The sequence below is a fragment of the Prionailurus viverrinus genome, chromosome B4 (genome assembly GCF_022837055.1).
Source record: "Prionailurus viverrinus isolate Anna chromosome B4, UM_Priviv_1.0, whole genome shotgun sequence".
NCBI lineage: Eukaryota > Metazoa > Chordata > Mammalia > Carnivora > Felidae > Prionailurus > Prionailurus viverrinus.
Window position 1 is genome coordinate 122,551,015 of NC_062567.1, and position 14,129 is coordinate 122,565,143.

The 14,129-nt window shown below is 43.3% G+C and overlaps 1 protein-coding gene across 1 annotated transcript in view; it reads left to right on the forward strand.

The window, feature by feature from the left end:
* The window catches only part of CB4H12orf75 (chromosome B4 C12orf75 homolog), a 76,941-nt gene that overhangs the window by 644 nt on the left and 62,168 nt on the right, over positions 1–14,129 (forward strand). The gene's annotated exons all lie outside the window — the stretch shown is intronic.

The window sequence follows — 14,129 nt, forward strand, 5'->3', positions numbered from 1 at the left end:
TCTGCCCTTAAATATCACAGCTACTCATTTTTGGCTTTGAGTTACTGCTGCTACTATAGCCACAGGGGCTTAAAGTATAGACCTGAGCTTTCCAAAGGTATTCCCTTCTCTATTTTCTTTTTGAAACTGTTGCCCAGTTAAATTACAGTGTTGTTTCCATATCTACCTTCTATTTTATAATGCACATAATTGTTAAAGCAGAGAGCAAGGGAAAGAGAGGATATTAGACAGTATCTTTCTACATTTTCTTTTTTCATTTAATGTAATGAGTTTTCTGTGGGTTTTTTGTTTGTTTTTTTTAAGAAATGATGATGCCGACAGAGTGTGCAGATTGTCATTTTGATGGGTCCTCCTAGCATATGACAAGATTTGATCAAGTTTTCAAAAACTGTTAGGTTTGTCAAAAGCCTACCCTGTACTTTGTCCAGACCTGCCATCTTCTACTACAAACATAGGACTCGTCAGATAAAAGTGTTATCACAGCAGGGGTTGGCAGTCAGTGCTCCTCGGGCCCCCGTGCCACCTTCAACCTTAATAGCTACAATTTTAGGGACGCCTGGGTGACTCAGTTGGTTGAGCATCCGATTTCAGCTCAGGTTGTGATCTTGCAGTTCACGAGTTTGAGCCCCACATCAGGCTCACTGCTGTCAGCGCAGAGCCCGTTTCAGATCCTCTGTCCCCGTCTCTCTCTGCCCCTCCCCTGCTTGTGCTTTCTCTCTCTCTCTCAAAACTAAAATAAAACATTTTTAAAAATAGCTATAATTTTATATCCTGCAATTACAGATAAGATTTCACTTGAAAAGAGGTTCCACAGCTAAAATGTTTACACTTTTATATATGCATGTCTTCCCATGGGCTTACACAAGATATATATTTTACAAACAGGGAAAAACAATTCTAATTAGCCGGTTGTAGTGGGTCAGAAATGTAAGGGAGGAATGATGAGAAGCATAAGGAAAAAAGTGAGGGAGATAAAGACAGACAATATGCACTTGAGCAAGGAGGTACAGTTTTAAACATGTTTTCTTGATGGAGGTTTAACACATCCATGAAATCTGAGTCAACCACCAGCTAGTTCCTTGAGGATAGGAAACCGGGTTTTGAACATCCTTAGGAACTGATCTGGTAGCATGCAGGTGTGGCTGAATCCAGAAACTCAAAGACTGATTAGTTGCTGCTCCCTTTCTTCCACCTCTAGGTCCTGCTTCCTTTGACTTCATGTTCAGATAGGATTTTGCCAACAGCAGTGGTGCCTGCTGCTTCCACGGTCCTTCTTTAGTGATCCCGGGGGTAGAGGATTAAGGGCTGGAAAAATACTCTTCCAGGGGCACCTGGGTGGCTCAGTTGGTTAAGTGTCCAGCTTCGGCTCAAGTCATGATCTCACGACTCAGGAGTTTGAGCCCCGCGTGGGGTTCTGTGCTAACAGCTCGGAATCTGGAGCCTGCGTCTCCCTCTCTCTTTGCCCCTCCCCCTCTCAGAAATAAATAAACATTAAAAAAAAAAAAAAAAGAAAAGAAAAATACTCTTCCAATATTACACGGAACAGTTCTAGGCTTGACTCTCGTCAGCCTGACTTGAGTCCTGTGCCCATCCCTCAACCAATCACTGTGGTTAACAGGACAAAGCACTCTCATTAGACATTTCTGGGTCACATGTTCACTCGTGGAGCTAGAGTGAGAAAGCAAATCCCACCTGACATTCGTGAATGTGAGTGCAAAAAAGAGGTGTTACCCCAAAGGAAAATCAGGATGCTATTCTCAAAGAGGAAAACAATTGATATCTATTACAGCCCCGAGGTTACCCTCTCCTTTCTCCTCTGGTTCACTCCAAAAAAAATTTTTTTTTTTTTTTAATTTAAAAAAATTTTTTTTTAACATTTATTTTTGAGACAGAGAGAGACAGAGCATGAACAGGGGAGGGTCAGAGAGAGAGGGAGACACAGAATCTGAAACAGGTTCCAGGCTCTGAGCCGTCAGCACAGAGCCCGACACGGGGCTTGAACTCACAGACTACGAGATCATGACCTGAGCCGAAGTCGGACACTTAACTGACTGAGCCACCCAGGTGCCCCCACTACAAAAATTCTTAAAAGTGAATATTGTAAAGAAGCCATCAAAAACACCAGCTTTGAAATAAGACATTCTGTGTTTAAATTCTGTTACTGCCACTTGGTGAATCCTGGGACAAATGACTTAACCTCATTGTGTTTCAATGTTCTCTTTTCTGAAATAAAGATAATAGTGGCATTCATTTCATCGGTTGCCGAGAAGAGTAAATGAGACGAGGCTAAAGTAACACTTGGATGCTTGGATCTAGTCAGAATATAATCAATGTTATATCTCACAGAAACTTTGTTAACTATTGTCTACTTAACCCATCCATCTGATAAATGTCTGTTCTTTTCTTCTTTAAGTTTATTTATTTATTCTTGAAAGAGAGAGAGAGGGTGTGCATGGGTACACATGCAAGTGGGGGAGAGGCAGAGAGAGAGAGGGAGAGGGAGAATCCCAAGCAGGCTCTGCACTGTCAGCGCAGAGCCCGATGTGGGGATCGAACCTGCGAAACTGTTGGATCATGACCTGAGCTGAGATCGAGAGTCAGACACTCAACCGACTGAGCCAGTCACTCGCCCCTGGAGTCCATGCTTCATTCTCTCTTAAAACATACAGACAGATACCCACAACGTGTCCATGGTATGCTAAATATCTGGGCACTTCTGTTCTCACCTTCTGAGTTCCAATTGGTCCAAGACCTGTTTATTCTAGTTGTGCCTGTTATGATTACATATTAATTATATTAAACCAAGGTCATGTAAATGTGAACAGAGAATTGTTTCTCTGAAACCTCTTTTGGATGCCTTGTGGATGTTTTGGAAAGACTTGCTTAAAAGGGAATTGCTAAAAAGAATAGCTACAAAGCAAGCTATGAGCACGGCTGTGTTGTAAAACATTGGGGGAAATCGTAAAGTTCCAGAAGGATCCTACCTGCAAAATGGTTTACGAGTGTGGTTTATTCAAGAAACATGATATGGAACTCTAATCACAGACCTACACTCAAGTAAAATTTTGGCTGTAGTGTATCAATTGATTGGTGATTGCATATAAAATTATATGTTTCAAATTTTATTTTATTTTTAAGTAGGCTCCACCCAGCATGGAGCCCAAGGAGGGGCTTGAACTCACAACCCTGAGATCAAGACCTGAGCTGAGATCAAGAGTTGGATGCTTAACTGACTGAGCCACCCAGGTGCCCGGTATATGTTTTAAATTTTATTTTTTTATTTTTATTAAAAAAAAAATTTTTTTTAACGTTTATTTATTTTTGAGACAGAGAGAGACAGAGCATGAAGGGGGGAGGGTCAGAGAGAGGGAGACACAGAATCTGAAACAGGCTCCAGGCTCTGAGCTGTCACCACGGAGCCCGACGCAGGGCTCGAACTCACGGACGCGAGATCATGACTGAGCCGAAGTCGGCCGCTTAACCGACTGAGCCACGCAGGCGCCCCTATGTTTTAAATTTTAAATTCAAATAATGTCTGAGGTGTTTATGTTTTTTTATGAATCCATGCTCTAGCTAGTTTTTTAAAATTAAGTGCACAATAACCAATCTCAATTTCGCTAATAGAAAATGGCATCTGCTGATTATTAAAACCTTCCTATACTTCCTATACCTACAGTACCTATACTCATTATCATCACGTTTTAGTCTCCCATCTACCTCTCAGCTGTTTACAATCCGGCATCTATAACCGCGACTCTCCTGAAACTTGTATCTAAGAAATGGCCAACCTCGGGGCGCCTGGGTGGCGCAGTCGGTTAAGCGTCCGACTTCAGCCAGGTCACGATCTCGCGGTCCGTGAGTTCGAGCCCCGCGTCGGGCTCTGGGCTGATGGCTCAGAGCCTGGAGCCTGTTTCAGATTCTGTGTCTCCCTCTCTCTCTGTCCCTCCCCCGTTCATGCTCTGTCTCTCTCTGTCCCCCAAAAAATAAAATAAAACGTTGAGAAAAAAAAAAAAAAAAAAGAAATGGCCAACCTCAGTTCTCTATCTGCTCTTTGAACATCGAGGCGTCTCAGAATTCTGCCCCCGCTGAAATATTCAGACCACAAGGGATTACTTCCAAATGAAAGAACTAGAAGAAGTCTATTAGGTAGGGGTCCACTTTTCAGTACTACCAATGCATCCACCGACGACTCACCTGGTACAGTCCCTGGATCCTTGTCCTCTTCTGTAGCACGCCCTTGTTGGCCCAAATACAGGCATAGGTCTCTATCATGACGGCCAACATTCCTAGTCCTGGATTTACCCTCACATACTCTGTCACGGCGCCTGCAACAGGTACACCTTGGCAGGGGCTCCGGAGCCATGGGACTGCCTTAGCCACATGCTGGGATGAGCCCCGCCCCGGGACCCGGGTGTTGAGCCTGGGCCTCCCCGTCCTTCTGGAGGATTCCTCCAAGCCCCTCTGCTGCCTTTCTCTCTCAGCTGAATGTGATTAGAACAATCTGTGTCCGGAGAGGTTTGTAGGAAAAATTGTCAAAGACTTTAAAATGAAGCAAAAGATTCCTGAGTGTCTTTAATGAAGAAACAAAGTGCTATCTAGCTGGGTTTTTTTTCTGGATTATCTGATTCTGTGCGAGCTCTGTGCCTTTCATTGTCTTTGAGGGATTTTATAACTGTAATGGGTCAACAACTGCTAGCAATGTATGTAAATGACAAGCGTCCCCCTCTCTTCACCAGGAGAAGCCAGTTTCCCATTTCTTTGTAAATTCGTTTAGTACTTACATCCGGTCTTTGCAAGTGTGGCACTTTGAATTGTTTCGAGCAGACTGCAGCCTCTTCTGGCTCCCTAACTAATTAATGAGTTAATTAAAAGTTTTTAACCAGCGTCCATTTTACATTTAGATGAGAGTCGCGATTTTACCTTCTTTAAAAAAGCATTCTTTAACAGCTTTTAATATTTTTGATCCTCCAACAGCAGCGTCCTGCCAGAGCAACCTCCCCCAGGACAATAGGTACCAACCAACCCTCCTCCCGTTTATACCACCAAGAGAAGCCGCCTACGCATTTCTTCCCAGAACAGAGAAACTCTGCACCAAGATGATATGCTCTTTCCATTTTTAAAAGGATCTGGCAACTCTTAAAGGGCGGCTTCTCTCCTTCAAGTAACTTCTAACCAGGGACCTCCTTAAAGAAGTTCACAGAAGCATTTTTCATGTTCTGTGGGAATGTGTTCATTTGTACCTCGGATCACCCAACCCTGCCACCCACTCTTTGACTCTTTTGGACTGAAGACCTGTCTTTTTCATCTTTATAGTCCCCACAGTGCCTAAAACTGTGCCTTGCAAATAGTAGGTGCTCATGAAAATGTAGGCTGAATTTATTTCCTACTGTGGGGTGAAGAAAAATAAAATGGCAGCCAGTTAGAGGAAGGCTCTTAAACTATAATATTAGGCTGCTGGAATTTTATAATTAAAGAGAACCATAACCATCTTCTGGTGGATATGATGAGAGGAGAAATAAAGTGGGAGTGATAGCCAACAGTCATTTCTGATGTCCCTTCATAATGCCAAGGTCACTGGTTGCCTCATTGCTCCAAGGGACAATGTGTCCCTACACTCCTGTGGGGCCTCACTGTACTTGGATCAAGAATGGGCCTTTACAATAAACAAGGGTAAAACTTTGTATCGTTTCAAATCTGGGACACCCTGAACTAACAAAGGCTGAGTGATTATGGGCCAAATAATAACCTGGCCCTTGCTGTGCAGGAATTCTAGATAAAGAGAAAAATATTCTGTAATACTTCGAGATTCCTTGTTAGCTAGCACTCACTGATCCCAGAAGAGATTAAAAATACCACCAAACCTTCTTTTCGCGAAACGAATCCACAATGTCATGAGTTTAATGGAGAACACATGGCTTTGGCCATTCTTCTGAAACTTATTTTTATTACAGAAAAATATAAAAACAGTGCTGTGCATGAGCATATCAATGAGATGTTTGTTCTTTTTATACTTGTAAATGAAATAATACAGGATAAGTTAATCAGTCCCATTCATTTGGGGAGTGCCAAATTTAAAATCATAGACTTTCAGGGGTACCTGGGTGGCTCAGTTTGTTAGGAGTCCGACTCTTGATTTTGGCTCAGGTCATGATCTCACGGTTTGAGAGACTGAGCCCCGGGTTGGCTCCTCGCTGTTGGCACAGAGCCTCTTGGGACTCTCTTTTTCCCTCTGTCTCTCTGTCCCTTCTCTGCCCGTGTTCTCGCTCCCTCTCAACATAAATAAACTTAAAATACATAAATAAAATTACAGGCTTTCAGAACCACAGAGCTAGGATTATCTTAGATTTTCCAACTTAACACCAATGAAAAATACAATGTTTATATTTTGTGAATGTGTTCCAGCATCAACAGAGAAAAAGACTCTAACTTCCCAAGTAATAACCATCATTAACTGAGCACTGTCAGTGTCCTTCAGCCAAAGGAACTTGTTCAGACCCCAGGAACACACCCTGTGGTTGAGCAGCCTGGGTTTATTACTCACTGCAGCCACGGAGATCACATACGACGGGGAACCGTGCAGCATCTCAGTAAGAAGAAGTGTTGGAAAAAACTTATAGGATTGGTGCGTTGGTTGGGTAATTTGGGGGAGGGTCTGATGAAGCAAAGATTCACTCTAGACTGGGTACCCTCAGAAAGCCAGAGCAATTCCAAGATTGGGCATCTCAAGAAATCTTACCTCTAGGGAGGGCAGACTAGAGTTGGGGAAAAGCTGTAACTGGTAAAGGAGTTGTGGTCACTCGCTTTAGCAGAGAGAGGGGGATGTTGGGTACTTTGTGGGCTGCACAGAAACCTTGTTTTGTCTTTATCATGGTCTTCGAGTGACCTTGTCTAGGTCAGCGTGCTGTGAGATTGATTGTGTTCCATAGGAGAACCATGTGGTCTGGCCGAGAGACCAGTGCCCGGATGCTACAGGCTGCTTTCTCAGCACGAAGTAGGCGCTAAGTGCTTCCCACACAGCATTTCACTTAATTCCTTTCATTATTCTGTGAGGCATATATTCTGAGTCCCATTTCTCAAGTGAGAAAATAGGGATGTGAAGAATTTAACGTTAGCAGCAAGGAAATGGCAGGCAGAGTCAGGAGTGACGGAGCCGGACTCCAAAGTCCCACCCCGGGAACACACAATACATGATGCTCAGGGGTCTGAGAACTGAGGGAAGGACAGAGGGCGTGTGGGGGGGGGGAGGGGTGGGGGGGGGGAACGCAAGCTGGACCACAGAACCTTGGCCTCTGACTTTTTGTTTCCGGCCTTTACTGTCTCTGGGACCTTCACCATCCCTTACATCAGCCGCCTACCGTCCCCGTCCTCCCAGAGTCTGGACCCCCAGAAATTCTGCTCCAATAACATTTCTCTCCAACCCTTTTGGCCACCTCTACATGTCCCCACAGCCCCCATCACACCTTGGGACCTGCCATTTCATCTCTAGAAATTAAAATTCTGAAATTTCTTCCTTACCCCAGCAACATATCAGCCCACCTCTTCCTTATACCCCTTTTATCTTCCCCTCTTTGCCCCTCCCTATCCTTCAAGCCTGTCTCCCCCCTCATGGCTTTACTCTATTTCCTCCCCCGTCTCCCTGGAGCCGTATGACCCATCAATTAATTCCCCAGATCTCCAAACCTGCTCACCTCCTTGACCTTCCGGTGGCTGTCCTCCCTGACTCAGTGATGGTTTTCAACTTTTGGGCACGTTTCTCAGCTCTTTTCTTTCTTTTTTTTTTTTTTAATTTTTTTTTTCAACGTTTTTTATTTATTTTTGGGACAGAGAGAGACAGAGCATGAACGGGGGAGGGGCAGAGAGAGAGAGGGAGACACAGAACCGGAAACAGGCTCCAGGCTCCGAGCCATCAGCCCAGAGCCCGACGCGGGACTCGAACTCACGGACCGCGAGATCGTGACCTGGTCTCAGCTCTTTTCAATGATTAAGCCATTTAACTATCACAACAATTCTGTGAGCTAAATCCTATTATACCCTCATTTTACAAGCGAGGAACGGAGACGTTCAGAGCCGTTAAATAACTTGCCTAAGGTCAAACTGCCAGTAGGTGGCAGAGTCAGGACTGGAACCTAGGCGGTCTTGCTCCAGAGTACCTGCCGGTGAGAGCAGTACTCTGCTGCCTTAACTACAGTACTCTCCTGCTGCTCCTCTCTGTCCTTCAGAGCTGCCTCTGGTTATTGAATAGTTTCCTAAATCGGCTTCGTTCAGTGCCTGCAAGAAGTCCTCACTTCACTCACAAAGCTAAGTTCACCAAGACCTGTGCCTTCTGCCTCAAATTTCTCTGCATGCTTATGATCTCTTCTCTCCTTTCATCAGGGAGAAAGAGCCATTATTTGTAATATAGTAATTTGATTTTCTGTGTACCTATCTCCCCATGCTGCAAGCTAACCGGCCCCCAAAGACATGAATGCCAAGGGTACACTCGGCCAGATTTACAACCTATAGGCTCAGATTTTAAGCCAGCGCTCACCAAGCACATATAATGCCCCCACTTGCGTGGCAAGTAGGAATTGGAATTTTAGTTCTTCCCAGGATGGGTATTTATTGGCCCTGCTACCCCAGGAGCCACCAGCTCTAGCTAGCCTTCCTTTTTCACCCACCCTGTGTGTCTGTTTTGACTGGCAGAGCTAACTCGTGACTTGGGTGACCATAACTCTTGCCAGTCTTTCCCCAGGGGGAGGGGGTGAGGGCTGAACCATCTTCTCTTTCCTGTCCATTGGCTGGAATCTCCCGTCACCCCTGAGGAAGTTCCTCCTGGAAGCAAAATAATGCCACCACCTTGAGATGCATCGTGTTGCTGCCTAAAAACCCCTGTGGCCACCCCCTACCCGTGGGCATGGGCCACTCTGATCAGTGAGTCATTGTTTCGTGTCATGAACACACATGGATACGCTTGAGAATCTACTGAAGGTTTAAAAGATCTGTTGATAAATATATGACTCATTTAAGAAAGTGTCTTGAAGTTTTGCAAAAATTTTAGGGGTTTTCAGACTTCCCTGAAATTTTTTTGGTGGAACTACTCATTTCTGTACACAGAATAGTGTCTCAGATGCAGCCCGTAGTAAATATTTATGGAATTGAATTACATGGACTAAATCACAACTTCATCTGAAGTACAAAATCAGATTGATTGTCTTATTCTTTGTCTTTTCCCACAAAGTAACTTAAAGTGGTTAATATTCAGACATTTGCTTTTTAAAAGTATCTTTCTCAGTACCTTGGCCTCAGTGGGAACAAATCCCCTTCTCTCTTGACTCAACAAGGACTCAGAATTCTGTAAAGACAATATCATTAGAACATGAAGTGAAAAAACAAAAGCAAGTCCCTCAAAATCCATTAAAAGGCATAAAACTGAATGTATGTACAGTTTGGATATTCCTTATCACGGTGGTTCTTAACCTTTCCCCCTAATTCAACAAAGCCATTGGGAACAGTGTCTCACAAACACACGGATTCCAATGCAGGTTGGCCTTGGCTGTGGGTCACGAGTCCTTGGAGGTCACAGCAGGATGTATGGGCAGAGCTATAGCTCAGAAAAAGCCCTTCAGGAAATTCTGGTGCCCCTACCTCTGCTCTTTACATTCTTATTTCCATCCGTATCCTAAAAGAACAATGCCTACTCAAACACTAACTCAGTTTGGCTTTTTGGCTGCCGGCCCTGCTGTGCCTCAGTTCCACTAATTCCATTGGCTGTCAACAGCCATCTCTTCCTTCCTCCCTGCTAACAGAACATGCATCTGTTCAGGTACTGTCACTACCTCACCTGACCTCAGGTGGCCCTATCTCTTATTCCAGCCGCAGGGCATGAATTATGACTGGTCAAAAATAGTCATCGAAATCTCTGCCCTTTTGGCCAGGAATTAGTCCAAAGGCAGGCTTGTCATGGTGAGAGAGATGTGTAGGCTAATCGGCTGATGGGTGTGGTGGGGGGAGAATCCATCCCAAAGACGGGACAAATCCTTGAAAGGAGAAACTTCCTCATTCTTCCTGCCTGTATGCTGACATAATATGGGAGATGTAGCAACTATCTTATGGCTTGAGAAGGAAGGACAACACGGTAAGAAGGAAGCAGTGGAAACGGAAAGAGCTTCGTAGTTAATTGTGTTGTGGAGCTTCTGCTTCGGCTGTGAACTCGGACTTCTTATCCAGTGAGAAAAAGAAACAATTCATTTGTCAAGCCCCACTAAATTTTGTTACTTTCAGCTGAATGCATTCCTATCTGATATACTCAGCTTCTGATTTATAAAGCAAGAATAAAAATAGTACCAACTGAAATGAAAGAAAATTATCTGTTTTCACATAACATGGTCTTAGATGTAGAAAACCCTAAAGAGTCCACCAAGAAACCCTGTTAGAATTAATAAGCAAATTTGACAAAGTTGCAGGCTGTAAAGTCAACACACAGAAATGAGTTGTGTTTCTTTGCACTAACAATGAACAATTTGAAAAAGAGCTTAAGAAAATGATTCGATTTACAATAGCACCAAAAAGAATAAAATCCTTAGACGTACACTTAACCAAGGAGGTGAAAGACTTGGAGACAACTATAAAACGTTCCTGAAAGAAATTAAAGAAGTCCTAAATAAATGGAAAGATATCGTGTGTTCATGGATCAGAAGACTTAATATTGTAAAGATGTCAATATTACCTCAAGTACTCTACAGATTCAGTGCAATCCGAACCCAAGACTTTTTTTGCAGAAGCAGAAAAATCCGTCCTAAGATTCATATGGACTCTCAAGGGATCCCAAATAGCCAAAGCAATCTTTAAAACAATTTTTTTTAATGTTTATTTATTTTTGACAGAGAGAGAGAGAGAGACAGAATGTGAGTGGGGGGTGGGCAGAGAGAGAGAGGGAGGGAGTTGCAGAATCCAAAGCAGGCTCCAGGCTCTGAGCTGTCAGCACAGAGCCTGATGCAGGGCTTGAACTCTTGAACCATGAGATCATGACCTGAGTGGAAGTTGGATGCTTAACCGACTGAGCCACCCGGGGGCCCCACCGAGGCAATCTTTAAAAAGAAGAACAAAGTTGGAGTTGTCACACTTCCTCATTTCAAAAGTTACTACAGGGGCACCTGGGTGGCTCAGTTGGTTGAACGTCCAACTCTTGATTTCGGCTCAGGTCACGATCCCAGGGTCAGGGGAGGGGGCCCTGGGTCAGGCTTTGCACTGAGCATGGAGCCTGCTTAAGATTCTCTCTCTCTCCCTCTGCCCCTCTTCCCCACTCGTGTGCTCTTTCCCTCTCTCTCATAAAAAATATAAATAAATAAATAAACAAACAGGGGTAACTCCTATGAGGCACTAGGCAAAGTGCTTAACACACAGGTCAAACTCAACCTGAGTGATAACTTGTTTCTTAATGGTACTGCTTGGACTTAGTGTAAACTGAAGAAATCCTTCCTTGGGGGTGGGCTGAAGTGCTTGGTGATTAATGAGCAAGCATTAATTTCACAAGAAACTCATGTGAGTGCCCAATAATTTACACACAGGTTGTCAATGGGGCATGATCTTTAAAATCTGAAAAGGCAAACATCAGCTTTCAAATCTGCTGTGCTGTACCACATCTGGCTTCTTGAACCCCCATTTCTTACTTATTAAGAAATATTCTCTACTACCAGCAGGTAGAAAATATTCATTTTCTTTAGAGAATAGCCATCAGTATATGCTGCTTATAGACTCAGTTGTGGGAATTATTCCAGGATTATTTACTTTAAATAAGTTATTAAAGATAAGGCATGAAAGAAAAGTTGATTTTTTTTTTTTAACGTTTATTTATTTTTGGGACAGAGAGAGACAGAGCATGAACGGGGGAGGGGCAGAGAGAGAGGGAGACACAGAATCGGAAACAGGCTCCAGGCTCTGAGCCATCAGCCCAGAGCCTGACGCGGGGCTCGAACTCACGGACCACGAGATCGTGACCTGGCCGAAGTCGGACGCTTAACCGACTGCGCCACCCAGGCGCCCCAAGAAAAGTTGATTTTTTGAGGTTCAGCCAGAAAAAGGAAAAATCAGCCTCTGTGACAGTTTTTAATTTCCAAAATTCTTACATATGAAGAATACCTCCCCCCTAAATTCTTTTTTTATTTTTATTATTATTTTTTATGTTTATTTATTTTTGAGAGACAGAGAGAGACACAGTGTGAGCAGGAGAGGGGCAGAGAGAGAGGAAGACACAGAATCAGAAGCGGGCTCCAGGCTCTGAGTGGTCAGCACAGAGCCCGACACAGGACTTGAACTCATGAACTGTGAGATCATGACCTGAGTCAAAGTCAGATGTTTAACTGACTGAGCCACTAAATTCCCACTAAATTCTTGAGATTACTCTGCTCATTTCAAGAGTGTCTCCTGCTGCTGAGTAATACAGATTCCTTGCTTTTGAAACATGTTAGTCTGTATAATAAAGGAAATGAATGTGAATTTACTTTGTTTAAAAAGCTAGAAAACAATTTCAAAACAATCCTCGATACACTAATGTGACAAAATTTAAAGAAAAATGTAAAAAAATCAGTATTCTTGGAAAGGAAGAAAATTTATTTTTAGATGCTCCTGATGATTGACTGCAAATTTCTCTCACATTTATTCTGATTCTAGGTACTCCTTCTTTATGCTAAATTGTAGTAAAAATGCTCATTTCAGCAAATCAATTTTAAAGAAAGCAAAGCAAACACTAGAGAAAGTAGGTGTTTCTTTTCTGAAGTCTAAAGGGGAACATTATTCTCACTGCTGGTGATCACATTCTGAGAAATCCAGGGTAACCTAACGTTCATTTGTGATTTCTGTCTTTCTTCCTCCATTTTCATCATGTCCCTTCACTGCTCAAAATCAAAAGAATACAACTTTTATTCTTTTAAACAAGATTTTTTAGGGGCGCCTGGGTGGCGCAGTCGGTTAAGCGTCCGACTTCAGCCAGGTCACGATCTCGCGGTCCGTGAGTTCGAGCCCCGCGTCGGGGGCTCTGGGCTGATGGCTCAGAGCCTGGAGCCTGTTTCCGATTCTGTGTCTCCCTCTCTCTCTGCTCCTCCCCCATTCATGCTCTGTCTCTCTCTGTCCCAAAAATAAATAAACGTTGAAAAAAAAAATTAAAAAAAAAAAAAAAAACAACAAAAAACAAGATTTTTTAACTCATAAAGAACAAAAGGGTAAACAAAGAAATATCTTCCCCTAGCTCCCTAGCCACGTAATTACCCTTCCTAGCGTCAACCAATGTTTTTAGTTGACCCCTCCTTCCAGATATTTTATGCATTCCCACGCAAAGACATATATGCATGCTTATGTACGTCCATGCCTTTTGAAAAACAACATTATATTTTGTTCTTTTTTTTTAATTTTTTTTAACGTTTATTTATTTTTGAGACAGAGAGAGACAGAGCATGAACGGGGGAGGGGCAGAGAGAGAGGGAGACATAGAATCGGAAGCAGGCTCCAGGCTCCGAGCCGTCAGCCCAGAGCCTGACGCGGGGCTCGAACTCCCGGACCGCGAGATCGTGACCTGAGCTGAAGTCGGACGCTTAACCGACTGAGCCACCTAGGCGCCCCAAAGCTTGTTTTCAACAACATTATATTTCAAACTCGTTTATGAATCACAAGAAGTTGCAAAAATGGTACAGAGAATTCCTGGGCACACTTCACTCGGCTTCCCCGATGATAACACCTTATAAAAGCACAGCAGGCAGTTAACACCAAGGAATGTGACATTAGCATCATTGGTATAATGCTGCTGACTCAAATGCAGATGTTATTCTATCCGTTTGTTTTCATCCATTCTATTTTCATATAACAATGTGTTATGCTATAATAATATAGCGTATTGTATTAGGATAGTAGTGTGTTATTGATTCTGTTCAGCACCTCACTTTTCTACATTTAGCAAGAAAACTTGGAAATCATCTCATATCAATACATAAAGCTCTTCATTTTTAATTTTTTTTAAGTTTACGTGTTTGAGAGAGAGAGCAGGGTAGGGGCAGAGAGAGAATCCCAAGCAGGCTCCTCATTGTTTTGTTTTTTTTTTTTAATGTTTATTTATTTTTGAGACAGAGGGAGACAGAGTGGGAGTGGGGGAGGACAGAGAG